The sequence below is a fragment of the Physeter macrocephalus genome, chromosome 7 (genome assembly GCF_002837175.3).
Source record: "Physeter macrocephalus isolate SW-GA chromosome 7, ASM283717v5, whole genome shotgun sequence".
Lineage (NCBI taxonomy): Eukaryota > Metazoa > Chordata > Mammalia > Artiodactyla > Physeteridae > Physeter > Physeter macrocephalus.
The window spans coordinates 49,664,650-49,678,357 of record NC_041220.1 but is presented as its reverse complement, the minus strand read 5'-3'; the positions used below and the strand labels follow the sequence as shown (position 1 = coordinate 49,678,357).

The window sequence follows — 13,708 nt, the reverse complement described above, 5'->3', positions numbered from 1 at the left end:
GAAAAGGGAAGAAGCAAAGCAAAGATGTGGGTGCCACTGTAGTCCACCCCAGCCTGATCCCACAACAGCTGTGGAGCAGGAATGACACTGCCAACCGGTTCCCCCTGGAGAAGGAAGGAGCCCTCCTAGCAATCATCCTTTAGCTACAGACCACACCTGAAAGCCTTGGGGTATAACCACCTGGGCATGTCCTGGAAAGGCAGCTTCCATCACCGAGGGCAGTTCTTCAGAGAAGGTACAACTGTGAGCTGTTGGCAGCCTATACTCATAGCAGCTGGAGAATGAGGGCACCTACCCACCTGAAAAACCCAGTGTTTCCATTTCCTCGTCTGTAAAATGGGACTAACGACATCAGCTACTTCATATGCTTAGAATCACACATAGCACATGCTCAATAAATATGTTATTGCTGCTGTTGTGTCTTCAGAGATGTCCACGCTGGACGTCTCACTGCCCAGGTGTAATCCAAACGCCCTATACAGCTGCACACCCAGGAGAGATTTTTGCCCCAACATTACTTAATTAAGGGCAATCTAAAGATTTCACATTTAGGTGACTGCCTAGATAAACATATCCATTTTATCTGACATTTTCCCCAAGTTCAAAATCAAGCAAGGATAACCTTTTCTGTTTCTCTTTAAAGAGTGGGAATGGTGCTATCTCAATATCAGCTGCTTTTTTTAAAAAAATAATTTATGTCTTTATTCATTTATTTTTGGCTGCATTGGGTCTTCATTGCTGGGCGCATGCGGGCTTTCTCTAGTTGTGGTGAGCGGGGGCTACTCTTCGTTGCGGTGCACGGGCTTCTCATTGCAGTGGCTTCTCTTGTTGCGGAGCACGGGCTCTAGGCACGCGGGCTTCAGTAGTTGTGGGACATGGGCTCAGTAGTTGTGGCTCGCGGGCTCTAGAGAGCAGGCTCAGTACTTGTGGTGCACGGGCTTAGTTGCTCCGCGGCACGTGGGATCTTCCCAGACCAGGGCTCCAACCGGTGTCCCCTGCATTGGCAGGCGGATTCTTAACCACTGTGCCACCAGGGAAGTCCCACATCAGCTGCTTTTTACTTCTGTGGGAGATCCTCAATAAATGGTCTTCATTTAGAGTGTGATAGGAAAAACAAAACCCCTCTCTCACCTATGCTGTGTGACCCCAATCATGAAACCAGTCTTCCTCAAGCAGCAGAGTTCCCACAGGTACACCCCATACTTGGAGCAACACTTAAAGTCCCAGGGGCTAATTCTCTGGTTCTTGCATTCTCCAGAAGCAAATACATAGAAAGAAAATTTAAACTCTTCCTCTGGTTCTCTCTCCTAGTTTTGGAAACCAAATTGATATCTCTTATTTACTCACATCTGACTAAAGAAAATGGGATGGGTCAGTGGCGACTAGACTCGGTTTCCAGGAGAGGGAAGGAATGCCAGCGAATTCGAGGAGGGGGCGGGCCTCGCTGAGGTGGCTGGCTCGCCTCGGCTCGGCGGCTTTTGGGAATGAGCACACCAAGGGAAGCCCTCGCGGGAGAGGCGGCCCTGGCCGCTGCGGGCAGGCCCCTGGGCGGCTGTTACCTTTTCTTGCACTGGGTCAATCCGCAGACGTGCGTCAGGATCCCGGCCGCCCGCAGGAGCCTTCCCCTAGCCCCCGCCGGGCGCAGTCGGGAGGAGTCGGCGGGGTTCGGAAGCCCGGCCACGGCCACGCGAGAGCCTTCGGCCTCCCCTTTCCCTGGACGCCGCGGGCTCCGCTCCCTACAGGGAGGCGACGAGGGGCGGGGTCCGGGGAGGACACGCAAACCTTCCGCTGCGGCAGGAACGGAAATAGGTGCGTGGAGGTGGGGAAAAGTGAACTTTTATTTTTATATTGAAACTAATGAGGCTAAGCTGTGGAAGTAAATGTAACATATGCATGCGTTCTTAGAATAATACATGACTTTAAAATAAATTAAGCGAAGGGGAGGGAGACCCTCGGGGTAGCGATCTGCAGGGAGGCGCCCTCGGGGGCAAGGTTGAGAAACGCTGTCACCTACCCGGCTGCTTCTTTCTGCAAACGAGTTCTTGCCTCTCGATGCGCGCCCTGAGCCCGGATCCAGGAGACGCCCTGGCCCGCGCTGGGCGTGGAGCTTCCCCGCGGCGAGCCCCTCTGCGAAGAGGACCGCAAATCCACCTTCCCGACCCCCCGGTCAAACTCGTTTACTGAAACGTCGTGAGACCTGCTGCATCTGGGCCTTCTTGGCAAAAACTGTAAGGATGGGCTTTAAACAGCCACAAGCAGAACTTGAGGGAGCTTGGGCAGTGAAAGCCAAGAGACTGGCTGTAGTGTAGATGGTACTGACGGCTTAAAGGGCCCTAGGAGGTCTTTTACTAGGCCGATTTATGTGATTGCCCGTTTGGGTGGGGCAATTTAACAGCAGAATAGCCCCGTTTGCTTTAAGTTTCCTGGGAAACGAAGTTAAATACACTTTGGTTGTTTTCAAGTGCTTACAATTTCGTCAAACACCTGCAAATTCGTCAGACACCTGCTATGTAACAGGTTCCTTCCATTACAAAGGCCTCAAAACGGAATTGTGCCAGTAATATATGGACTCTCTCTACAGCAATGTTCAGTTGGGAGAAAATGCAAATGTAGAAGAAGGTTGCCTTTTTATGTTTTCTTGGAGAGAAAAAATAACAAGTTTACATTGTCTTTTCAGAGACCCTCAAGAGTGGAGGGTCCTAGGAGAGAAACAGTGCATTGGAATTAACCTACAGTTCTCCTTCTGTGTCTTTCTTCTGTGTTTCTCCTTTGCTACTCACACAAAACACTTCACCTCTGGTCACCAAGTATATGGAGGTTTTTCCCACACCAAGCAATTCCCTACCGCACCAGCTGGGTACCCTACAATTTAACTCAAATCTAACGCTATCTACCTGGAGACAATGTCAGATCCCAGAGGTTAAGGGCTCAGTCCTACAAGACTGCTCCCACCCTACTTCAGATGCCAATCCCAAGTAGCAGTTCCCCAGGTTACCCACAACTTCGGTCTGATTTCCCACCACCCCCTTCCCCTTTGATTCGATTATTTGCTAGAATAGCTTACAGAACTCAGGGAAGAACTTACTGATGTTTACCAGTTTGTTAAAGGATAAGTAAGGGATACAGATGAACAGCCAGATGAAAACATACATAGTCTGAGAGGGTGCCGCCGCAGAAACCCCCATCCCCGTGGAGCTGGGGTACATCACCCCTCCAAAGGTGAATGTATTCATTGGGCTGGAAGCTCTCCAAAGGGTACCACTGGGATTACGGAGGCTTCCTCACGTAGGCACGATCAATTATTAACTCCATTTCCATCCCCTCTGCCCTCTCTGGAGAAATGGGGAGCAGGCCTGAAAATTTCAAGCTTCTAAGTATGGCATGGTCTTTCTGGTGACCAGCCCCCATCTAGAAGCCCAGTCAGAGTCGCTGCAATAGAACAAAAGATGCTTCTAGTACTCTTGCCACTTGAGAATTTACAAAGGTTTGGGGAGCACTGTGTCAGGAACCAGGGACACAGACCAATATATATATTTTCTATTATCTCACACACAGACTCTAGACTGTACCATATTTGATGCATCTGATACACTAAATATTACATTGCATTTATTGAGGAATTTCTACTATGCTTTATCATTTCCAATAGTGAAGAATTAAATATTTAATTTGTAGTTTTATGTTGCCTCAGATCAGTTGCTGAACATGTTAGAAACAATGTTTTATCTGTCAGAAGTCTATTTCAATAAACTTTTTCACCTACTTCATTTTGTCCCTGATAGAAATATAAATTTTTATTCTCTTTTGCCATAACAGTAGTATGAACTGTTTAGAATGTATGATGTTAAGTGTACATGAAATACATAGCTCTTAAAAGTGCTTTATATTTTTATTAACTTTCAAGAAGAGATTTCATTGTTAGGATGTGGGGAAATTGTGGTTATGCAAATGACAGATATTTTGCTAGCTCTACAAATGTTTAATGGTAACAATTTCTTTGGCACACTATAGCCTTTATTAGTTGGTTTCCATTTTCATATTTTACAAGCCAATATCCTATATACATATATGCTATTGGCACCTTTAATGTGAAGTTGATCTGTATTATTACGTTCCCAAAACAGCTGTGGAGAAGTTTCATTCCATCTAAAAATAAATGTTAAGACCCAATGATGTATTTAAGAAACAATACAAATCCTCTCGACAAAACTGTATTTTTTTTTCCACTTTTCATTGCAATGAAAGAACATGAAGATTGAAGTTATCAGTTTCCTTTCCTGCAATAGTATGAGTGTCCAAGGATACATAGTGATTTCATTCCACCGCCAAAGAAGTGGATTTTCTTTTGTCCAGATTCCTCAACTGTAGGAACTTTCTGATGCCCATTATCCTCAACTGTAAAATGAGAGAACTGACTTATCTAAACTTCTTTTCAGCTCTATAATTTTATTATTTTTAATATTGTATGTTCTACAGAATGCCCAGAACAACCAACAGTAACATTTTCTAAAGATCATAAATATTAGAGGAAGGAATCAATAAGCAAGTATAGTACATTGGGCAACTTATTCTTTATCATGTAACCATACCCGTTTTGAAAAGTTGTATTGTATAATTCCACTACTCCTTCAATTTTGTGCATTTTTAATAATTACCAGTACCTAGAAAAATTGCAAATCAGATGATATAATACATATTTTTAAAATCCCATGTTGGTATTTCCTTTTTATAAAGAAACTTTCCTGAAACAGTAAATGTATGAAAGCCACTGTTGCTTGTATAATTCAATTTAATGTTTTAAAAAAGCCATGTACACCATCAAGACGTTTTTAAATGGGAGAGGATACAGGGATGAGTACAAGGATACCCAAATCTCTTAAGATTGAACCTGATTCTGAACCTGATGTAGATAATGGTTATGAACATAGGTCTATCCAGTTAGTTCTAAACATACACTGAATTTTTGTGCAGAATCAGTTCTAATGAATCAGATCACTCTCCTAGATATGTAATAGACTTTTTTCCTGAGGCTGATCCCTGTCTCAGTGAATGGCACCACTCTGTCCACTTGTCCGAGAAAGATATCTGAGAATCATTCTCGACTTCTCCCCCATTCCAGCCCCCCACAAATCCATTCTCCCCGAAGTTACCAGAATGGTCTTTATAAAATGCAAATTTTTACATGAGTCCCTCTTTTGCTAAAAACCCTTAAATGGTTCCCTACTGGCCTGAGGATAAACTCTTAACCCCCTCAGTAGATTTTCAAGGCTCTTTATAGTTGCCTCCCTCCCACCCCCCGACCCTTGCCTTCCTCTTTAGCCTCTCCCCTTTTTGCCAAGCCCACCTCTCCATCTTCTGCCACGGCCCTTGCTCAGTTACTCTGATTTCCCCCAAGTACAGGAATGTCTCTTGGCCCACTCAGCCTGAAATGCTCTTTGGCTCTTTCTTCCCTGGCTAGCTCCTACTGTCTCATCAGGTCTCTGATTAGATGACTTCCTCCAAGTAGTCTCCCAGGTTCCCCTCGCACCAGCCCTCATAACACCACACTGTAACCCTACCACAGCCCTTACCACACAGTACTGTAATCACCCATTTTCCTCCAGTCCACTAAGCTACTAAACCGTGCCCTGAAGGAAGCTACATGTGGAAAGAGTCTGAGCTTTCAAATCAGAGAGACCAGTTCCTGCAGGTATAAGTTGTGTGCGCTTCAGCAAGTTTTGTAATCAGCCTGGGTCTCAGTTTCCTATCTGTAAAGAAAGAGGACCATTATAAAGATTAATGAGACAATGTATAAAGTATTTGCACACAGCTGGGCACTTAGTAGATGCTGAATAAGTAGTAGTTATAAATGGTAACATTTCTGCCCCCCAAATCTCCTCCATAGACTGGACTGCCCTCAAGAGAGTGAACACCTTCTTATCACTACCAAGTAGAGAAAGATGAAAGAGAAAACTGTGATTTTTCTGACCCCCTCGAAAAGATCCTCATTAGCTACATATACTTAAAGGAGGTTATCTGACTGGTCTTTCATGCCTCAGTTTCTTTATCTGAACATGCCATGTGTAATCGTTATAATCATAGGATAGGCATGAAAGTATTTTGAACAAATACAACATCTTGAAATGATACATCCCCTTGCTTATTATTTGTTGAAAGAAATATGATTTTCTTTTGGCTGCGCTGCACGGCTTGCAGGATCTTAGTTCCCCGACCAGGGATTGAACCCAGGCCACCTCAGTGAAAGCTCCATGTCCTAACCACTGGACCACTAGGGAATTCCCCCAAAAGAAATGTGATTTTAAAACATTAAAATATTGAAACTAGGGACTTCCCTGGTGGCTCAGTGTTTAAGAATCCACCTGCCAATGCAGGGGACACAGGTTCGAGCCCTGGTCCAGGAAGATCCCACATGCCGCAGAGTAACTAAGCCCATGTGCCACAACTACTGAGCCTGCACTCTAGAGCCCGTGAGCCACAACTACTGAGCTTGAGTGCCACAACTACTGAAGCCCGTGTGCCCTAGCGCCCGTGCTCCACAACAAGAGAAGCCACCATAATGAGAAGCCCACACACCACAGAGAAGAGCAGCCCCCACTGGCCACAACTAGAGAAAGCCCACATGCAGCAACAGAGACCCAACGCAGCCAAAATAAATAAATTAATTAATAAATCAAAGACCAAAACTATGTATATATATGTATATATATATATGTATATATATATAGATAGATAGATAGATAGATAGATATAGAAACTAATTGGAAGCTAAAAGACCATAAATAATGTAAAACAGTAAACCCTCACTTTTAGTCATGACCCGTAACATTTTCCTTTCTGTATTCTTTTTACCAGAAAAGACAAGTTGTAATACAGGTTGCTGGGAATTTCACCACACTTTCTGCCCCCATCTACTATGACAGTAGTGGAGCTAAGCAAGTGAGTGGCCAGCAGAGGAAGCCCTAGTAGTCAGGAAAAGCTATATTCTGGGCAACACAGCCGTGCATAATTGAGATTAAGTTTTTTACAATTTATCATCAATCTTAGACTCACAGGCTATTAGAACTAAAAAACACATTAGCATTCTAGAAAAAAAAGAGAAGATTGAGCACATATATATTTCATTTCCTTCCCTCCAAATTATTCAAAAATGACAGTAAAAAGATTGTGTTAAAACACACAAGATAAAAAGAATGAGAGAGGAAGCATAGCAACAAAATGTTGTAAGCTGGAAAATAGTGAATGAGTGGTAATTGACTCAGATAGCTGACTTAGATTTAAATCCTAAACCTGCAGAGGGAAAGCTAAGAAGCAAACCAGTTCCACTACAGAATCCCAGGAAGGTCTGGGGTTGGCAGCACCAAGTACCTCTGAAATAGGACCAATATAGGCCTACTGAGGGATTGAGTTAATTTCTGTTTAAGAAGCAATTAGACCCTCAGACCACTCTCTCCCACTCCATGCAGCAGATCAAATGTTTCTCTACCACCCCATCCAAATACTGGAAGTTTACTCTCTGGAGATAGAAGACAGTTTCTGGACATTCGGCCCAGTTGAGAGTACTGTACCCAGAAGTAGTAGCAGAATATTTATATAGTGAAAACGTTGAGATGACCCTACACACACACCCCTCCTCAATCTCTTTTCTTGATGAGCTCCAGAATGAAGGGAGCCAGGGCTATATCTTCGAAGCAGGAAATTGGAAAATATTTCTCTAGAGAACATGAGTAGTCCAAAATAATCTCTACAGATATGACAAAATTTTCTGGCCAAATCACCCTGCAGTGAATCCTATCATCAACAAGCCCAGAGCTTCCAATAAGCTCAGAGCCCTTAAATACAAGCAGACGGCCAAAGATCACCAGATATCTGAAGGAAAGTCTGTATCACAAAAGACAGAAACTAAAACAAAGGAATGGTTGGCAGGGGGTTCAGGGGAGCCAACTTAGGAAAAAGGAGACCATAAGGCAAAATAATGCCTTAAATAAATGTAATTAAAGTGCTCAAAGAGGAAAAGCTATTTTAACCATAGAAAAAGAAAAAGGCACTATCCAACTTCAAGACTTACTATAAAGTTACAGTAATCAAGACAGTAAGATATAGGTGAAAGACTAAACAAATAGATCAATGGATCAGAATAGACAGCCCAGAAATAGACCCTCATAAATATAGTCAACTGATCTCTGACAAAGAAGTAAAGACAGTATAATGGAGCAAAAATTGTCTCTTCAACAAATGGTGCTGGAACAACTAAACATCCAGATGCCAAAAAAAAAAAAAAAGAATCTAGGCACAGACCTTACACCCTTCACAAAAATTAACTCAAAATGGATCATAACTTAAATGTAAAACACAAAACTATAAACTCGTAGAGGATAACACAGGAGAAAACCTAAATGACCTTGGATACAGTGATGCCATTTTAGATACGACACCAAAGACATGACCCATGAAACAAAGAATTGATAAGCTGGACTTCACTAAAGTTAAAAACTTCTGTTCTGTGAATGACAATATCAAGAGAATGAGAAGACAAGCCACAGAATGGGAGAAAATATTTGCAAAAGACACATCTGATAAAGGACTGTTATGCAAAATATACAAAAACTCTTAAAGTTCAACAATAAGAAAAAAACAACTCAATTAAAAAATGGACCAAAGTCCTTAACAGACACCTCACTGAAGAAGATATACAGGTGACCTATAAGTGTATGAAAAGATACTCTACATCATATGTCATCAAGGAAATGCAAATAAACAACAATGAGATACTATTACGTACCTATTATTGTGGTCAAAATCTAGAACACTGACAACACCAATTACAAACAAGAATGTGGAACAACAGGAACTCTCATATACTGCTGGTGGGAATGCAAAATGGTACAGCCACTTTGGAAGACAGTTTAGTTTCTTACAACACTAAACATATTCTTACCATACAATCCAGCAATAATGCTGCTTAGTATTTACCCAAAGGAGTTGAAAACTTATGCCCACACAATAACCTGCGTAAGGTGTTTATAGCAGCTTTACTCATAAGTTAAAACTTGGAAGCAACTGCAATATCCTTCAGTAGGTGAATAGATAAATGAATTGTGGTACATCCATGCAATGCAACATTATTCAGTGCTAAAAAGAACTGAGCTATCAAGCAATGAAAAGATATGGAGTAATCTTAAAATACATATTACTAAGTGAAAGAAGCCAATCTGAAAAGGCTACATACTATACGATACAAACTATATGACATTCAGGAAAATATAAAAATATGGAGACAATAAAAAGATCAGCAGTTGCCAGGGATTAGGGTGAGGTGGGTGGGACGGGAGATGAATAAGCAGGACACAAAGGATTTTTAGGGCAGTGAAAATACTCTGGATGACATTACAATGATGGGTACATGTTATCATACATTAGTCCAACCATAGGGTGGACAATACCAAGAGTGAACTGCAATGTAAACTATGGACTTTGAGTGATTCTGATGTCAATGTAGGGTTATCCTTAGTAAAATAAAGTACCACTCTGGTAAGCGATATTGATATTGGGAAAGGCTATGCATGTATGAGTGCAGAGAGTATATGGGAAATCTCTGTACCTCCCTCTTAATTTTGTTGTAAACTTAAAACTGCTCTAAAAAATAAAGTCTTCTAAAAAAGGCATTGTTAAAAAAAAAAAAAGAATAAGATGTTCTTTTAAAAAAGAAACATTCAGGAAACCAAAAGTTCTTGGAAATTACATGTATAATAGCAGAAATTAAAACTCAATAGAAGGGCTAGAAGATAAAATTAAGGAAATCTTCCAGAAAATAGAAAGCAAAAACACATAAAGTGCTCACTTCAAAGAACATTTATCAAATTGGAATGATACAGAGAAGATCAGCATGGCCCCTCACAAGGACAACACACAAATTGGTGAAGCTTTCCATATTTTTAAAAAAGAAAGGAAGAAAAGAACAAGTAAGAATGTGGAGAAATTGGAATTCTTGTGCGCTGTTGGTAGGAATGTAAAATAGTACAGCCACTATGGAAAACAGGGTGGCAGGTCCTCAAAAAATTAAACATAGAGTTCCCATATGATCTAGCAATTCCACCTTTGGGTTCATACTCAGAAGAATTGAGAGTAGGGACTCAAACAAGATATTTGAACATGCGTGTTCATAGCAGCATTATTCACAATAGCCAAAAGGTGGAAGCAACCCAAATGTTCACTGACAGATGAATGGACAAATAAAATGTTGTATATACAAACAGTGGAATATTATTCAACCTTGAAAAGGGAAAGAAATTCTGACATACACTACAACATGGATAAACCTTGAGGACATGACACCAAGTGAAATAAGCCAGATACTAAAGGACAAATATTGTATGGTTCCACTTACATGAAGTTTCCAGAATAGTTAAATACATAGAGACAGAAAGTGGAATGGAGATTACTAAGGCCTGGGGATCAGGGAGACTTACTGTTTAATGGGTATAGAGTTTCAGTCTGGAATGATGAAAAAAATTTTGGAGATGGATAGTGAAAATGATTGTACAACAGTGTGAATATACTTAATTCCACTTAACTGTATACTTAAAATGGTAAATCTTATGTATATTATACCACAATTTTAAAAACAAGCAATTTAAGCATATAACTTAGAGACACAGAGGCAAATACTAAAAGAAGCAGCTCTAAGAGTTGGAAGTGTTTCCCTCTGAGGATGGGAAGTGGTGGGGGAAGGGATGCTGTTTTCAAACAAGCTTTGTAAAACTACTTATCTTGGGCTTCCCTGGTGGCACAGTGGTTGAGAGTCCGCCTGCCGATGCAGGGGACACGGGTTCATGCCCCAGTCCGGGAAGATCCCACGTGCCGCAGAGCGGCTGGGCCCGTGAGCCATGGCCGCTGAGGCCACAACAGTGAGAGGCCCGCGTAACGCAAAAAAAAAAAACAAACAAAAAAAAAAAACTACTTATCTTTAAACTATGTGCACGTAAAATTTTGATAATACTATAAAGAACAATCATAGCAAATTTGAAATAATTTTTTAATCCTTCAATTTTATAGATAACCAAATCATGAGAGAGTAGAATCCTTGGCTAGGGTAATCCAAAACAGTGAGTAGCAGATTAAGGAGTTGAACCAACCTGCTCTAAATCAAAGTTCAGCATCTTACCATCACAACACATTGCACCTTACAATAGCATCTTCCTGAATATCTTAAACTTTTGGGAGTCCTGACTAAAGCCTTCTTAAATTACTTTTCTTCATGGTTTACTGAATATGTAATAATAATATAGATTTTCCCATTTTGCCTAGCATTATTTGTTAAAAATGAACTTTTTTCTAATCTGAACACACTTTTGAAATAACATGCCTTTCCAAATTTGCTCCTCTATCTTCATAATTCAAATTGAACAGGATTTTTGAGTCCTGCAGTGTTGCTCTGAGTGGCTAGAAAGGCTTTGCTATTGATGTAAAAAGCACTGTCCTTTACTTTTTTTAAAAATTGAAATACAGGCGACGTACAATATTATGTTAATTTCAGGTGTACTACATAGTGATTTGACATTGTCCTTTTTTTCTTGTGTGGAGTATTTTTTACTGAGTCTAAAACCTAACCATAGTAACCTGTATGGCAACAGAAAACATTTCCATTTCAATTCAAGTCACCAGTTTAATATTAATTTTATGTTGATTTTTCCCATTAGAAAAATGATATTATTATAAAGAGTAGTTACATTAAGCAATGATATATAATTTACCAGGCTTCAGACTTTAGAATCAAACTCCATGTGAATGCTTCTTCCAACAATACTCCATTAGTTATCAGTTGAACACATAATAATGGGCACCTATAAAATAATTTTTTAAAGAACTGTAAGGACCTATCATACGCATATCCTCCAACACTGACAAAGTACCTTTTCCCAGAATAATGTGCTTGATAGGTCATCAGTCTTAGAACTCTAAATAAAATATATTGTGCTTTTAAGATATCACTCCTTATTACAATAGTGTAAATTATTGTGTATGGTTTCTAATCTTATGTGATTGTGTGCTGTCTGAAGGCAAGGTAGCACAGACTGCATACATAATAAATGCTCATTAAGCATTTGCAATGATTAAGTAATGAATCAGAGTATGGAATCATGGAACATTAAAGCTGAAATGTGCCCCAGGGATCTACGGGTCTAACTTCCTCTTTTTACAATTAAGGAAATACTAACGAACATTTGAGTGTGTACAGTTATGTCACACATTTCTTGTGCATTTGCTCATGGCAGCCCCACTAGACAGATAAGGAAAAAGAATCAGAGAGGTCCAGTAACACGCCCAAGGTCACACAGCTAGTCAGTACTAACACTGGGACTCTGACCAAAGGAAGGAAATACTAACATTTGAGTGTGTACAGTTATGTCACACATTTCTTGTGCATTTGCTCATGGCAGCCCCACTAGACAGATAAGGAAAAAGAATCAGAGAGGTCCAGTAACACGCCCAAGGTCACACAGCTAGTCAGTACTAACACTGGGACTCTGACCAAGGTGATTGAAGACCAGAGCTTGTGCTTTGATGAAGCCCCAAGACAGATGTTTACATGTGATCATATGGCTGGCTGCTGACAGAGTCAGGCCCAGAATCAGACTGGCTGACTGCCCAGGGTAGTAGCTCACTGTCAGCCCCATTAGTGCATATATTAAGTTAAAAATGGGTTTCGGAGGGGATTCAAGATGGCGGAAGTGTAAGACGCGGAGATCACCTTCCTCCCCACAAATACATCAGAAATACATCTACACGTGGAACTGCTCCTATAGAACATCCACTGAACGCGGCAACGTCGCACCGGCCTCTGCCACCACAGGCTCGCCCTGCACTCTGTACCCCACCCTCCCCCGGCCTGAGTGAGACAGAGCCCCCGAATCAGCTGCTTCTTTAACCCCGTCCTGTCTGAGCAGGAAGCTTCAGAGCCACGAAGGAGAGCACAGCAACAAGGTGCGGAGGGCAAAGCGGAGAGATTCCCGCACAGAGGATCGGTGTCGACCCTCAGGCGATCTACACGCAGAGGCGAGTCCAAATACAAAGCTGAACCCCAGGAGCTGTGCGAACAAAGAAGAGAATGGGAAATCTCTCCCAGCAGCCTCAGGAGCAGCAGATTAAATCTCCACGATCAACTTGATGTGCCCTGCATCTGTGGAATACCTGAATAGACAACGAATCATCCCAAATTGAGGAGGTGGACATTGGGAGCATCGATATATATATTTTTTCCCTTTTTCTCTTTTTGTGAGTGTGTATGTGTATACCTCTGTGTGTGATTTTGTCTGTATAGCTTTGCTTTTACCATTAGTCCTAGGGTTCTCTCTGTCCGTTTTTTTTTTGAAGGGGGCTAGTGCGCCACATCTAGCCGGGAGGGAGTCCGGGAAAAGGTCTGGAGCTGCCGAAGAGGCAGGAGACTTTTTCTTGCCTCTTTGTTTCCCGGTGCGCGAGGAGAGATTAAGAGCGCTGCTTAAAGGAGCTCCAGAGACGGGCGCGAGCCGCGGCTCTCAGCGCGGACCCCAGAGACGGGCATGAGACGCTAAGGCTGCTGCTGCTGCCGCCACCAAGAAGCCTGTGTGCGAGCACAGGTCACTCTCCACACCTCCCCTCCCGGGAGCCTGTGCAGCCCGCCACTGCCAGGGTCCCGGGATCCAGGGACAACTTCCCCGGGAGAACACACGGC

At 42.0% G+C, this 13,708-nt stretch overlaps 1 non-coding gene across 1 annotated transcript; it reads left to right on the top strand.

The window, feature by feature from the left end:
* The first annotated feature begins 9,832 nt into the window (after positions 1-9,832).
* LOC112067079 (U6 spliceosomal RNA) lies at positions 9,833-9,934 on the top strand. The gene has a single exon (XR_002893065.1). It is a non-coding gene; the product is annotated as a U6 spliceosomal RNA (small nuclear RNA).
* The last annotated feature ends 3,774 nt before the right edge of the window (positions 9,935-13,708 follow it).